This window comes from Sitophilus oryzae, unplaced genomic scaffold, assembly GCF_002938485.1.
Source record: "Sitophilus oryzae breed Bouriz unplaced genomic scaffold, Soryzae_2.0 scaffold_980_pilon_pilon, whole genome shotgun sequence".
Taxonomy (NCBI): domain Eukaryota; kingdom Metazoa; phylum Arthropoda; class Insecta; order Coleoptera; family Curculionidae; genus Sitophilus; species Sitophilus oryzae.
Window position 1 is genome coordinate 3489396 of NW_022147617.1, and position 15330 is coordinate 3504725.

Here is a 15330-nt window from a genome sequence, read left to right on the forward strand (position 1 = left end):
TTAAAGCAAGAAGCTACTATTTTTAATTTATTGTGGAACTGATTTTTAGGCACGTTCATAGCAGTTAATGACTTATACTTTGAAAAAAAGAAAATTAGACCTACATACTGGTTTCGTCTCAAAAGTGGGTCACCCCTATAATTTTTTTTATTTTTTCAGATAAAAAACGAGATTTGGTATGTTAATATATGACATAAATTAGGATTGATTGACGTATTCAATTGTTTTCGGTCACTTCCTGTTTCACCGGAAATGACTACAACTTTTGATTTTGAAATGACACCCTCGGTATTTTTTTACTTTATTCGATAGAAAATAACACTCTGAATAGAATTACATATCATATGTCAACTTTTAACATTTTCGCCTATGGTTTATTTGGAATTATAACGGTTCGGAACGAAAATTTGACTGGAAATGCCAAGTGTGTGGTATCAAATTATTCGTAAAAAATGCTTTTCCTAAATATGGTAATGAGCCACCCTCGTTCCATTTGAAAAAATTGAGATTTGATTAAAAATACGATTTGAGCATTTTCTAACTGGCCAGGACCAGGCACTAAAAACATTAGACGGTTAAATCTATTTTTCCAAGGCTCCTTGATTAAGAATTAGTGTTTTTAACATAGCCATGGCACTCTAGATTGAATTTTAAAATACGATTTTTTATTAAGCGAGAATGTCAAAAGATGACTGTAATGCGACTCATGTAGAACCGATATTCCCATCACTATTGATTAAGGATTAGCGTTTTTAACATAGCCATGGCAATCTAGATGGAATTTTAAAATACAATTTTTTATTAAGCGAGAATGTCAAAAGTTGACATGTAATATGTCATTCTATTCAGAATGCCATTTTCTATTGAATAAAGTAAGAAAATACCGAGGGTGCCATTTTAAAATCAGAAGTTCTAGTCATGTCCAGTGAAACAGGAAGTGACCAAAAACAATTGAATACGTCATTCAATCCGAATTTATGTCATATACTAACCTACCAAATTTCGTTTTTTTATCTGAAAAGATTTTGAGATTTTGACTTTTCGAGACGCACCCGGTATTTTATGGTAACTATACTAAACATTGAAGAAACTATGACATTATTGTCATCATTACTTTACATTTTTACATTGTTTTCTTCCAGTTTTCTCCAGCAAATGTTAGTATATATTTTTTAGTTACAGATAAAAACTTTATTTTATTGTGACTAGGCACATTATTTAAAATTCCTTGAGTCAGCAGGGGCGTGCGGTGAAATTTTTGGAAGGGGGAACGATTCGATAAAGATAATAAAAAAAATAATGGGGTTAGCTGAACTCGTACTGGAATATGCAGAAGAAACCATTATTGAAAAAAACTAAAATTCAAAATACCATTCTTCTGTTGATATGTTGACGACTGTATGCTGTCAATGGGTCGGAGACGGAATTTATCTTAAGTGAATTCAACAACTTTCACAATAAAATACATTTCACTATGGAATTAGAAAACAATAACAAGATAAATTTTCTAGACTTAAGCTTGATTTTCATGCATCCGTTATACATTGATACGATGGTCCGATGGTGCTCTGATTGGTCATAGCGTTTTCGCGCCACTTTTCATCCGTAAATCTTTGCCGTAAATATTTTACTTCAGCCCGTCAACAGACCCGTTCATACCATAACGGACGTTTTGACACTTTTTTGACAAATTTAATCTAACCTTAATAAAAATATAAGTAAAATAGCAAAATCGTTATGGAAACGAAAATATAAAATGACACCAACGTATATCCGATAAACGGAGGCATGAAAATGCAATAAATTTAAAAACTGCGTTATTTTCTAACCAATCAAAGTCTTTAAATTCTACTAATAAAATTAATATCGTATCAACGTATCGTCGGACAACGGATGCATGAAAATCCAGCTTTATGCACTGTATTAGTGCATAAGACAAATAACAAATTAAAAACCGAATGGTCTGCAAAACCAACATGATCGGCAAGGTACTTACACTTTAATTCACAACAGACAATTAGTCATAAGAAATCCGTTATAATTGGCCTTGTTGACCAAATAATATATGCATAAATTTTACGATACCACCAAAATGACGTATAGAGATTCTTCTTTACGTGCCATCTCTTTCGTAGAGGTTGGTGATCACATTGGCAAAACCTTCACGATTCTCGACTTTTCTTATGAGTTCTTCAAAAGTAAGGTGAGTCCAATTTCTGATGTTTATCAACCAATATAGTTTCTTCCTGCCGAGATCCCAATTTTTCCCTTAACTATTAGTTGTAAGACGTGATATTTTTCATTTCTCAATATATGCCCCAAATACGATGTTTTCCTTTTTTTAATTATATTGAACAGTTCTTTTTCTCTACCTATTCTGTTGTAAACTTCGACATTTTTTGTTGGCATTCGTGGTTTTGTTGTAATGATTGTATATTTTTTCATATTGGCACCGTTGTAACCCCTTTAAACGAAACCAAACACTCTGATATCGCCAATATAAGATATATATATATATATATATATATATATATATATATATATATATATATATATATATATATATATATATATATATATATATATATATATATATAATGTTACGTTTTTCGTCGGTTCCGTGTGGATAGAAAGTCACAATTTATTTAAATTTATTTAAACACTATTTATTTAACACTAATTAACAAAAACAATAACGATAAAAGACTTATAGAACTATTTACAAACGATTTATAACTAAGAATTTATTTTGAATTTTAGCGCGTCAACTGCACTGGTATATTTATAACTGCCCCCTGTAGGCCACCGCCGCCGGCTTTTATACCGACAGGTAAAGAACTCTAGAATAGTCCATAGATCGTTAGGTGCGTAGAAAGGTTTTCGAATGTTCTCGTATGTACTAGTCCATTCCAGTGGAACTCGATTCTTCTCGAACGAATGAATCATTGCGGTGTCTATGCGATGTTAAGGTCATCCGAGGGCGGGCCATATTGTGAGGTTAGGTCGAGTCCACACCGCCCGCAACACTGCCCCCTTCTTAGGCACATGCTCGTCCCGAGATTATACGGTGAATGAAGGTATTTGCAAAGCTGGCCCCTGGTACATTGCGAAGTCTGGTAGAAATAGCAGTCTACAGTTTTCTCTCCCGATCTCAGCTTTGGGTTGTAGCAGCAAACGAGGATCTCGATTCCCGTAAATCTGAACAAGACTTCAATCATGTTCCGGATTGTACGCCAACTCAAACCATCGAGTCCACACGCCAGCTTCGGAATGGCTAATCGTGCAATGTTGTTGTTTAGCAGGGCTTCTCTCAGTTCAATCAGGGTCTTCCATAGATTGAGATAAGTCGGCTTACTCGGGGACCATTCCTTGGTGACCAGGTAGAAGATGTGCCTTGCTTGACCATGTGCATTGTCGGTTAGCCTCAAGACGCTTCCAACCTCTGGATCCTGTCGGCGTAGTTCTCCGACACGCCCAAACTTCTCATTGAACGTCGCAGCGATTCCTCTGGACATCCGCAAATCTCGAGCCACACAATGAGCGAGCGAATAATCAGGAGGCACGGAAAAGAGGTCTCGTTGATCTTCTTTGGTTACACCATAGCGAGCCTTCTCACTGCTGTTGTATCGGGCCATGAAATCGTCAAAGGACATCTCCGAATCAGGGGGATCAAAGCTGCAGGTTCTCACGGTCCCAGCACGATCTTCTATTTCGCCTTGGTAGGGGCTCAAACGGTTGAAATGGACTACCCTCGGTTTTCCTTTTGGCAATTTTCTGATACGGTATACGACGTCATTAATTCTATCCATGACTTCGTATGGCCCTTCCCACGAGGATTGTAGCTTCGGAGATAACCCACGACGTCTCTGCGGGTTATATAGCCACACCAACTTCCCTGGTTGGTATCCTCCATGCTCAGCTTGAATGTCGTAGTGTTCCTTCATTCGGTCACTAGCACTTTGAATATTTAGGCGGACTCTCTGATGAATGTCGTCCATCCTTTGACGTAGTGTGTGGACATAATCTTCTCCGGCGACTTCTTCTCCCGGTCGGCAACCAAATTTCAGATCACAGGGTAGGCGCACTTCCCGTCCCATAACGATGCTGGCTGGAGTTTGCCCTGTAGATTCTTGGACGGATGAACGGTAGGCCAACAGGAACAGGTGAAGAAATTTGTCCCAGTCTCTTTGGTGGTCAGAGACTACTTTGGCCAGATAACGGTTGATAGTTCTGTTCATGCGTTCAACCATCCCATCGGATTGTGGATGTAGAGCAGTCGTCCTGGTCTTGCGGATGTTCAGGACTTCACAGACGCCTTGGAACAGATTGGACTCAAAGTTTCTTCCCTGATCTGAATGAAGCTCCATGGGAACACCAAACCTGCAGATCCATTCTTTAACAAGGGCATCAGCAATCGTGGACGCTTCTTGATTTGGCAACGCGTAGGCCTCGACCCATTTGCTGAAGTAATCCATTACTACCACAATGTATTTGTTGCCATCGTTCGTCTCCGGGAAAGGACCAGCCACGTCGATCGCTATTCGTTCGAAGGGACTACCAACATTGTACTGGCGCATAGGGGCTTTACCACGCTTTTGTGGCCCATTAATGGCTGCGCAAATGTCACATTTCTTACACCAGGCCCTCACATCTTCTTTGCAGTTCACCCAGTAGAACCGTTCACGCAGCTTGCCAAGTGTCTTGGTAACACCAAGATGTCGTCCGCTGGTTCCATTGTGAACTTCCTCCAAGACTTCTGGGACCCTCTTCTTTGGAATGACGATCTGCCTTCTCTTCTTGTCCCTCCGGTCTCTCGATCACACGGCGAAGTAGTCCGTTATCTATTACCAAGGAATTCCACGGGCCCAGTACGACTTTACGTTCGGCGAATATCTGCAAACTTCTTCCCACGTTGGTCTTTGGCCTGTGTTTTTCCAGTTAATTACTAAACCTAATTCTGGGTCACTGGTTTGGTCATTTGCAAGATCTTCGGGTTGCCAACTATCATTAACCACAGTTGTTCTTAGGAGTTTCACTTCTTTCTCTTCAGCTCGGGAACAATGCTTACAGTCCTTAGCGCAAGGTCTTCTGGAAAGTGCGTCGGCATTCCGATGGATTGCCCCAGCTCGATGTTCTGTGTCGAAGTCAAATTCTTGTAATCGTTCAATCCATCTAGCTACCTGCCCTTCAGGATTCTTAAATTGCAACACCCATTTCAAAGCAGCATGGTCTGTTCTTAACAAGAACTTTCTTCCATAGAGATACTTGTTCATATTTATTTCTAAATTCATATAAATTTGTTTTAAATCACTCTTGGTTTTTAGAGTTTTAATCTTAGAGTTTTACCTCATAGAGAGTCTGAGATAAGTTTAATAATAAACATTAAATTTAATAGATAGATTAAACGATAATGGCCAGTTGACTTAAAAATTTAAAAAATACAGATTTTATGCTATAAATTATGTTTCATTTCTACTTTGCTTTTTTGGAACTGTCAGATATATTGTGTATTTTATAATTTTTCTTAATTAATAACGTAAAATATTGTTTATCTACAGTCAACCCTGTGTTTAGATAAAGCTTCATATCAGATTTCCTATTTTATATTTTCACTCAAATCATATTTTTGTAAAATAGGTATGCTTGCATGCAAAAGTAGCGTAAATTTGACAGGGAGGTATTTTTATAGATATACAGGATGATTCGTAGATTTAAATACATATTTACTTTAGAGTTGTATAGTTTGTCAAAAGAAAAGCTATATTTTTTATTTTTTCTTGGTGAATTTGTCAAAAAATTGTCATTCCAGAAAATACTATAATGTCGTAATCGTATAGAGTTCATTTTGACCATTTTTGGATTAAATTTTTTTGTTTATATAATAAAATATATATTTAAAGCCCTTTCTAAGTTAAAAATAAGTAATATGGAAGTTTTTTACTGGAACTAATTTAAGGTAATGTTCTCTTCATATAATTATATAAAAATATGCTAAATTCCTAAATTATTTATATGATTAAATTTTCTTTATATTATTTTTTTTGTATTATATACAGGATGAGTCAAAACTATATATTATATTTTTCTTTGCTATTTCAAATGGAACACTGTATTTTATATCATAAATCAACAAATCTTTTATCCAACTTTTGTTTTGTTAAGATCTATATCCCAGATTAATAGTTATTGGATTGTTCTCAATAATTGTCTCTTTGAGAATAAACATGATTTGTTTTTCGCAATTTTTATTAGTAGGTTTGTCGTTAAAAGTGATGTATCTACATATTTATCAGCGACAAAAATTAAGAATTAGATGTCTAAAATAATTTCCTAATTATTTTTTTACTTAGCGTATCAGTAAATATTATTTATTTTATCGCTGCAGCTGAAAATAATTATGTATTCCAAAAGAGGACATTACTGTATAAATATCGATTATTGGATTTAAAAATTATTTTTCAAAACAAAGTTGGAGAAAACTACGTTTATGTCATAAAATGTGGAGTTCTCTTTGAAATAATCGAGAAAAACCCAACATCTAGTTTTGACGCCACCAGTATATATCATGCATTATAGTTGATTACATACGTAGTTTTGTTTGGTGAAAATGAAACTTTCTAAAAGTATTCCCAATTAAAACATATTAAGAATTTCCTACATTATAATTTTGAAAGACGTTTGAGTGGGCAGACAATTTGGTTTAAAATAATCATATGTCTAAAAAATTTAGTCTAAAATAATCAAAAACCACTTAACACATATAACTCGCTTTTAAAAAATCTAAAAGAAATAAGTTTGTTTATTATATGTATATTTTATTAAATTATTATAGGTGTGACTGATAAGTGGTCGTACTCGCCACTTTAACCAACCATTGTTGGGACCATGGTAGGACCTTCAGAGATTATAATGCGAATTTTTCATACCATGTAAATCTATATACATATATTAATAAATGCGTTTGTTTTATTAAATTTGTTTTCTTATATGGTATGAGCGAAAAAAAACGGCGTCTATTTGTTTATGTACAAATATATGACATCGATATTCATTTCCAAGCCACCTCTGACGCCGTTTTTTTATCGTATGGTATACACTTACATATCTCTTATCCTTTAAATCCGATTTATTTCTAATAATTATAAAAATAAGATACCTGATTGATTCTTCCGAAATATTATAAAATGAGATATCAGGAAATAAATAAAGTTAATTATCTCGTTTGTTTTGGGAATTCAAAAAAAAAGGGTATAGAGAATCTTAAGAGACACAGTTCAAATATTATTTTTGAGTATAATGGGTGCTTCAAAAAATGTGGCGGATATAATGTAACATGTTTTTTAATGCAAAACTCTTATTTATAACTTTTATTTTATTTTCGATTCTGCCTAAAATTTATAACTTTTTTTATAAATAACGTTAGTATTTGCAAAAAAATATTCCTATGTTACATAATTGTCAGTTGTTTCCGAAGTTGGGCTACCCAAATTTGGTAGGAGTGTTTTACAGAGTGAAGAAAAAGATATATGTAAAAATACTTGGAGTTAGATGCTACACTGTGTTCAAACAGATTTTTTTGGCTGATCCTATATATTATTATTTTTTCTAGTGCTTTTACAAAACCTTTCAACATTTGTTAAGAAAGTATATTAAGTACATCTATACTCTATACAGCTTGCAATCTGTTCTGAATTTTTCAACTTTTATCCTTCTTTTACTTCATTTACACTATAACAAGTTTTGCCATGACAAAACAAAAATTATTTATTATTAAGCATTAAAGTAATTTATATAGTTATATGACATTATTAATAGAAATTGAAGAATTTTGTAAAATCTATCAGAAGAAATTATAATATACCGGGTGTTTTTCAAACGTGGCTTGATTGACGTATTCAATTAGTTTCGGTTATTTCTTGTTTCACCTGAAATGACTACAACTTGGTTTTTAAATGGTACCGTCGGTATTTTTTTACTTTATTTGACAGAATATGGCATTGTGAATAGAATGATTTAATGTCAACTTTTGACATATTTACTCAAAAAAATTGTATTTTAAATTACAATCTAGAGTGCCATGATAAAAAACAACATGTAACCGGTTGTAAAGGTAACGACAGTTTGACTCGATATACGAAGTGTGTGGTACCAAATTACCTATTTACCAGGTACCAAAAAGGAAAAGACAAAAAATATTAGACGATCAAATCAATTTTTCCGAAGCTCCTTGATTAAAAATTAATGGTTTTAACACAGCCATGACACTAGATTGAATTTTAAAATGCTATTTTTTTTAATTGAAAATGTCAAAAGTTGACATATGATATATGTCATTCTATTCAGAATGTCATTTTCTATCAAATAAAGTATAAAAATACCGAGGGTACCATTTAAAAATCAAATGTTGTACTCGTATACATTTCCGGTGAAACAGGAAGTGACCGAAACTAACGGAATACGAATCAATCTCGATTTATGTCATATACCTACTAACATTCCGAATTTGGTAAACCCCGAATTAATTTTTTTATCTGAAAAAATAAAAAAGTTATAGAGGTGAACCGCTTTTGAAAAAACACTCAGTATAGGCTGCGTCATTGAAAGAATCTGCAGATATTTTTCTATTTTAAATACGTAGTCGAATTTCAAAAATATATATTGAACACCCTGTAGCTCTACCTTAAATATCTACATATAAATATCTAATATTTTTTCTTCATCAACAAATTGAAATATTATAAAACTAGTTTTAGGTTACACCATTATACAAGAAATATACGTAAAAAAAGTAATAGAATTTTACGCAGAATCTAAAATAAAATAGGATGTTACATTTAAAAAAAACATTATGTTAAATCCGCCACACTTTTTACAAAGTTACAGACGTAGGTAGGTATAGTTTCATATTATATTCTTTAATTATCCATCTAAAAATAAAATATTTATATACCTAATATAATACTTTAGTATCCAACAAGTGGCTATGAAAATCAAAATAAATATAAATCCATGTCCAAAAATAAAAAATGTAAATAACGCTTTGAGGTATAAATTCGGTTCGAATCAGATAAGATATTTTTATTCTTTACCGAGAATTAAATTCGAAGAATTCCTAGTCCCTACTTCTTTGCCAAATTCAATAGTCTCCGCCCCTTTTTACGTTTTAATTTCTGCCACCAGTTGGCAGCATCGACTTATACAGGCTCATTGACTAACTATTAATATATAAACAAGGGTCTTACTAAAATAACCAATGACTTTTTCTTGACCATCCTGGATCTGAGACAGAACAGCGCCTAACGCAACATTGCTAGCGTCGGTATCCAATATAAAGTTTCCGTTGCCAAGAGGGTAGCTAAGTATGGGCGCACTAGTCAGGGCCTTCTTCAATTTTCGGAATGCCTCGTCAGAATCTGAGTCCCAAGAGAAACGCCTTTCGTCTTCGGTAAGTCTGGTCAATGGTTTTGCGATGGTGGCGTAACCTTGTACATAGCGGCGATAGTATGTGCATAGTCCCAAAAAGCTTCGTAGTTCATGTTTGTCTTTGGGTATCGGCCACTCTTCCACTGTCTTGGTCTTCTGTGGATCTACCGCAACTCCCTGGGAGGAGACTACATGGCCCAAGTAGTGTGTACCTTTTCTTGACACAGATGACATTTCTTGGGGCTAAGTTTCAAACCAGAGCTCCCTAGTCGCTTGAAAACTTCTTCCAAATTCTTCAGATGATCGTCAAAGGATTTCCCAACCACTATGATGTCATCCAGGTACACGAAACAGGTAGTCCAGGATAGTCCCTTTAACACAGACTCCATTAGTCTCTTAAAGGTAGCTGGCGCGTTGCACAATCCAAAAGGCATGACAGTAAATTGCCACAGTCCGGAGCCCACCGAGAACGCTGTTTCCTCTCTGTCTTGGCGCCATGTCGACTTGCCAATATCTTCAGATCCAAAGTAGAGAATATCGTCGACCCCGCCAGCGTGTCTAGAGTATCGTCTATCCTCGGCAGGGGATAGCTATCCTTCTTTGTAACATTATTGAGCTGCCGATAATCAACACAGAACGTGGTGGTACCGTCTTTCTTCTTTACTAGTACTACCGGCGATGTCCACGGGCTGTTAGATGGTTCGATGACACCCTCTTCTTTCATTTCTCGAAGGATTTTGTCAGCTTCTTCACGTTTGGCGAGCGGCAGTCTACTCGGATTTTGTTTGATTGGTCGTGCATCTCCGGTGTCAATTTTATGTTGTACTAAATTGGTACGACCTCTATGTCCTGCTTCTCCTTTATCAAACACATCTTGATACTTGATTATCAGGTTTCTCAATTTTCTACTATCTTCGGGAAATAATCCCTTAACGTTTACTAACTCCTTAACCATTTTGTCCGGAATTTTTGAAATCGAAACTTTGGAGGCTTCCACGCTTCGAATGACTGAGGAGGCCGAACAACAGTACCCTAACAGGGTTCCCTTCTTCAAGGATACAGAATGATAATTCGTGTTCATTACTCTTACCGGTACAGACTTCTTCGCTCGTAGCAGGGGTTTTCCAACAGCGACCCCTCGTCCTATTTCGCTGTCATGGTTCCTTGGCTCCAACAGAATAATACTCCCATTATTCGTTTTACCTTCCAGGCGACCATCCAAAAATATCTCACAGCGCTCAGGGATCGAAACATCTTCTGCTACTACCACGCGAAGCGTCTCCTCACATTTTCGATGTAGAACCACTTCTTCTTCATTTATTTTCAAAATTTCTTGTTTGAGGTTTAGTTCAAAACCTCTAGTGGTCACGATGTCCATTCCGAGAATAAGTTCATCTTCGATGTCTGCTACTAACACTCGATGATTAAAACAGGTGCTTCCGATAACAAAATTAAGATCTACCTCTCCATGGATGAGAGCGCAGCTTCCTGTAGCTGTACGTAGTCGCCATTGTGTTGTTTTAATCCTTTTTGATGTTTTAAGGATATCCGGCCTGATGATCGTTTTGGTCGCACCCGTATCCAACAGCATGGTCCGTAACTCTCCATCCACGAAACTAGCCACAAAAATGCTGTTGAACTTGTGTTGTAGCGATGCGACTTGAACAGTTTTCGTTGGAACCTGTTGGGTACTGCTCCATATGTGTCCCTTTGATTCGACACTTGGCGAAACCGAGTCCACGTCTTTTTCTTGACAGTGACTTCTTACGTGTCCTGCCTGGCCGCAATTCCAGCAACAAGTCGGTCCTTTCTTGCCCATGTACTCCTCCATGACTTTCCGTACAATGCTTTCCACGGATTTGTCGGAACATTGGTTGACCGCCCGTACTCTCACTAGAGACCGAGAACTGTTTCGCGGCCTCAAATTCTAGGGCACGTGCTAAAGCATCCACCAAGCGCGTTGGGTGGGCTAGAAGAAGCGCTTGCCTTGTCTCCTGTCACGTAAGCCGTCGGAGAATGCCTGTACTGCCAACCGCTCCATAACATTCTCGGGCGTAGCAGGGTACGCAAGGCGAACGAGGCGGGCCACGTCGGCTTCAAACTCCTGCAGAGACTCATTTGCCTTTTGAATGCGATTTTTTAGTTGGGAATGATAGACATGTTCCAAATGAGCTTGGCCGTACCTCATTTCTAAATGTCGTACCAATTGCTGATAATCTCTCTGTTCCGATGGTGACAGTGTCTGCAGGATATCAGTCGCATCTCCCCGCAGTGCGATAGTCAAAGCGGTAGCTTTTTCAGCGATTGTCCAGCCGTTTGCTCTCGCAGCGGCTTCAAACTGGCAAAAATAATTGGCCCAAGCGGTTTTTTCGTCAAACTGTGGAGGCTTAATAACTGACTTTGAGGTATACCTATTTTCGACTAGTTTCGGTCCCTCCGATGTTTCTTGACATTTTGGTGAATTTGACTTCGCTATTTTTTCTTTTAAAATTTCGATTTTTCGGTTTACATCATCCTCAATATGTGTTATTTTGTCTTGTAGTTCCGTAGAATTCTCTATAATTTCTGTTATCTTTTCTTCTAAATTAATTATTTTATTATTAAAGCTGGCCTGTATGTCTTTAGAATTTTCTGCGATGTTATCTTCCAAAATATTAATTTTATCACTGATTTTCTCTTCTAAATTAACTTCCAAGTCAATTGTTTTACTATTTAAACTATTCAAATTGTCGTTTAAATTGTCTTGTAAATTTTTCAATGACGAGTCAAGGTCACCTTCCAGCTCGAAGTAAAATGTGTCAGGATCCTCACCTTCCTCCACCAAAACGTCTCTCAGTCTAGCTTGCAAAATGCTTTTCTTTCCATTTGTCTCGCACTCTCTCTCTTCCAATATGCATTTCAGTTCGGACACTTTCAAGTCTTTCAACAATTTTTTCGAAGTCATTGTCAGTCTTATTTATTTTTTTTTCTAGTCTATCACTCACACACGCCACACTTGACACCAATTGTTACGTTTTTCGTCGGTTCCGTGTGGATAGAAAGTCACAATTTATTTAAACACTATTTATTTAACACTAATTAACAAAAACAATAACGATAAAAGACTTATAGAACTGTTTACAAACGATTTATAACTAAGAATTTATTTTGAATTTTAGCGCGTCAACTGCACTGGTATATTTATAACTGCCCCCTGTAGGCCACCGCCGCCGGCTTTTATACCGACAGGTAAAGAACTCTAGAATAGTCCATAGATCGTTAGGTGTGTAGAAAAGGTTTTCGAATGTTCTCGTATGTACTAGTCCATTCCAGTGGAACTCGATTCTTCTCGAACGAATGAATCATTGCGGTGTCTATGCGATGTTAAGGTCATCCGAGGGCGGGCCATATTGTGAGGTTAGGTCGAGTCCACACCGGCCCGCAACAATAAGATATAGATTCTTTTATCATTCTACAGTTAATACTACATTCTACAATTGGACATAATCCTCAATGATGTTTCCAAATGTCTATAATTTTTGAACTGCTATTGACATAATTGAATCTAACAATAATTGAAAATTGTTCTCGATGACTATATCGAAGAAAGGGCGTCCAGTTGACTTACAAATTATGATCAAAGACATTTGCATTTGCCATATAATTTTACACATAAAACGGCGATCTTAATTTCAAAGCCATCTCTAACGCGATCGATAACGCTGTTTTCCGAACGTATAGTTTCCGGTATGGTATTTTAAACATTGCTATTAATCATCAATGGGAAATTTGTATTTTTTTAGTCGAGCATATTTGGCTCATATAATACAGTGGCAGGGAAAGTGAAAAACATGTGATGTATGCCATTTCATGTTTTGTAAGTGCTGTTGCCTTTTTAACATATTTTGGTTTTCGATTCTTTTCTCCAGATATTGGCTAGTTTGTCCAATATACAGGGTGTCCCAGGCAGAGCGTGCAATTAGATGTAAAGTAAAGTAAAGATTTCAGTTAACGTCTCCTTTTTGCTGCCAGGGCTAATCTGGACGGGGCCTACTTTGTTTACGCGGAATACGAACCGCGGTCCTCGTCCATATCATGGTCAATGGCCTACCGACTTGGCAAGTGTCTAAATCGACTCTTACGAGATATCCGATCTCATCCGGCCTCGAACCGGCGCTTTATGATATAGGGACTAGGGGACAAAAATAATTTATTTTGCTATACAGCCGGTATAATAATACTATTACTCTATATTTGTCAATCATATTCAAGGGTATCTATACACATAATTCATATTTAAAAAATACAATATTATTAGCAAACATTTAACTCATAATTAATGAAGTTTTCTATGAGTCAATTAATAAAAGAATTCTGCCCGCGCCATAATTGATTGTATTAATGTTTTATAAATAGTGGTTTCTTACTTTTTATTCACTGAACTGAAATCAACTTAATATATTACATCTATGTACACTTAACACTAAATAGGTTCATAACAGAGATCAATATAAAAAATGTAGAAATAACAAATTAGTCGAAGGATTCTGCTCCTGCTAATTGATTATATTAATGTTTAATAAATAGTGTTTTCTTACTTTTTTCTTTACTGAACTGAAATCGACTTAATATCTATCTATATTTATGTATACTTAACACTGAATAGGTTTATAACAGAGATCAATATAACAAAAATATAGAAATAACCAATTAGTCGGAATCTTCACTTTCTGATTCATTTTCCACTGAATTAGACAAATCAAGAGGCAGGGATAAATCTGTTCCCTAACCAGTATCAATCACATGAATAATATCATTAATAATCACAATAATCAATATTAATTATTAGGTATCACATATTAATATCATTTCGGCTAACATTAGGTAACATTATCCTGGTGTTCAGCCAAGTTTTTTTTTGCTTTCCTTCCACTTTGCGGCCATTTTTAAACAAAAATATTTACTTGTCTGTTGAATGAGTTTGTTTAAATTCGTGTCTTAACCATTGGGTATTAAAAGGCTTCACAATTTTTTGGCAACACAAACCATTCCTCAAATAAGACCGATTTTTTTACATGAATCTCCCTTCCTAAAAAAATTAAGAAAAAAGGTTTGGGGCAAATTTGTATTGCGGTTTCGAAAACTACATAGTTTAAAGATTATCAGCCAAATATCCTGAGGGGGTTTTTGGGGGTATTTTTGAAAAGTCGTAATGAAATGTAAAAATATATATTGTTTTCGCATTGTAACAAGCAAAATTCTAGATACATAAATATATATGTACCTATAGAACATAATTTTCATATGAAAATATTAAAACCATAAAGTACATACCTTGGATAATATTATCCATTATTTACACGATTATATTCGCAAATTTGCCTGTCACAAAACAACGTCAAAATATAGAAAAGACAGAGCTGATATGGCGATCTGAATCCGATCCGAATATCACTTGTTTTTACAGCCTACTTATAACTAAAATATTCTGTTACTGAAGTTTTACGTTTGCATTTCCTTCTGATGACTCAATATGTTATCAAAATAAATAAGAATATTGTTACGGATTCCGTGGGTCCACTATTTAAACTCACGATAAAATACTTAACGAATTTATTTGTCTCACTCTGTACACACAACTTATACTATTTACAACACAATTTATGCAACTACTATTACTCTAACGGTATTTCACTATTTAAAGCGCGGTATATTCAAACCAGACTATCTTCAGACTGGTCCAACTGTCAAAGCGCGGGCCTTATATACCCCCTGGCGATGGTTTCTGGAATTTTCTAAAGAATTCTGTAATTTTCTTTTACTTTCTGGCGAATTCGCACGTTGCTGTTATGTAGCAGTAATGCAGTTATGCAACCAGTAATACACATTGACCTTAACATTGCCCCCTTCTCAAATTTGATCGTCCCG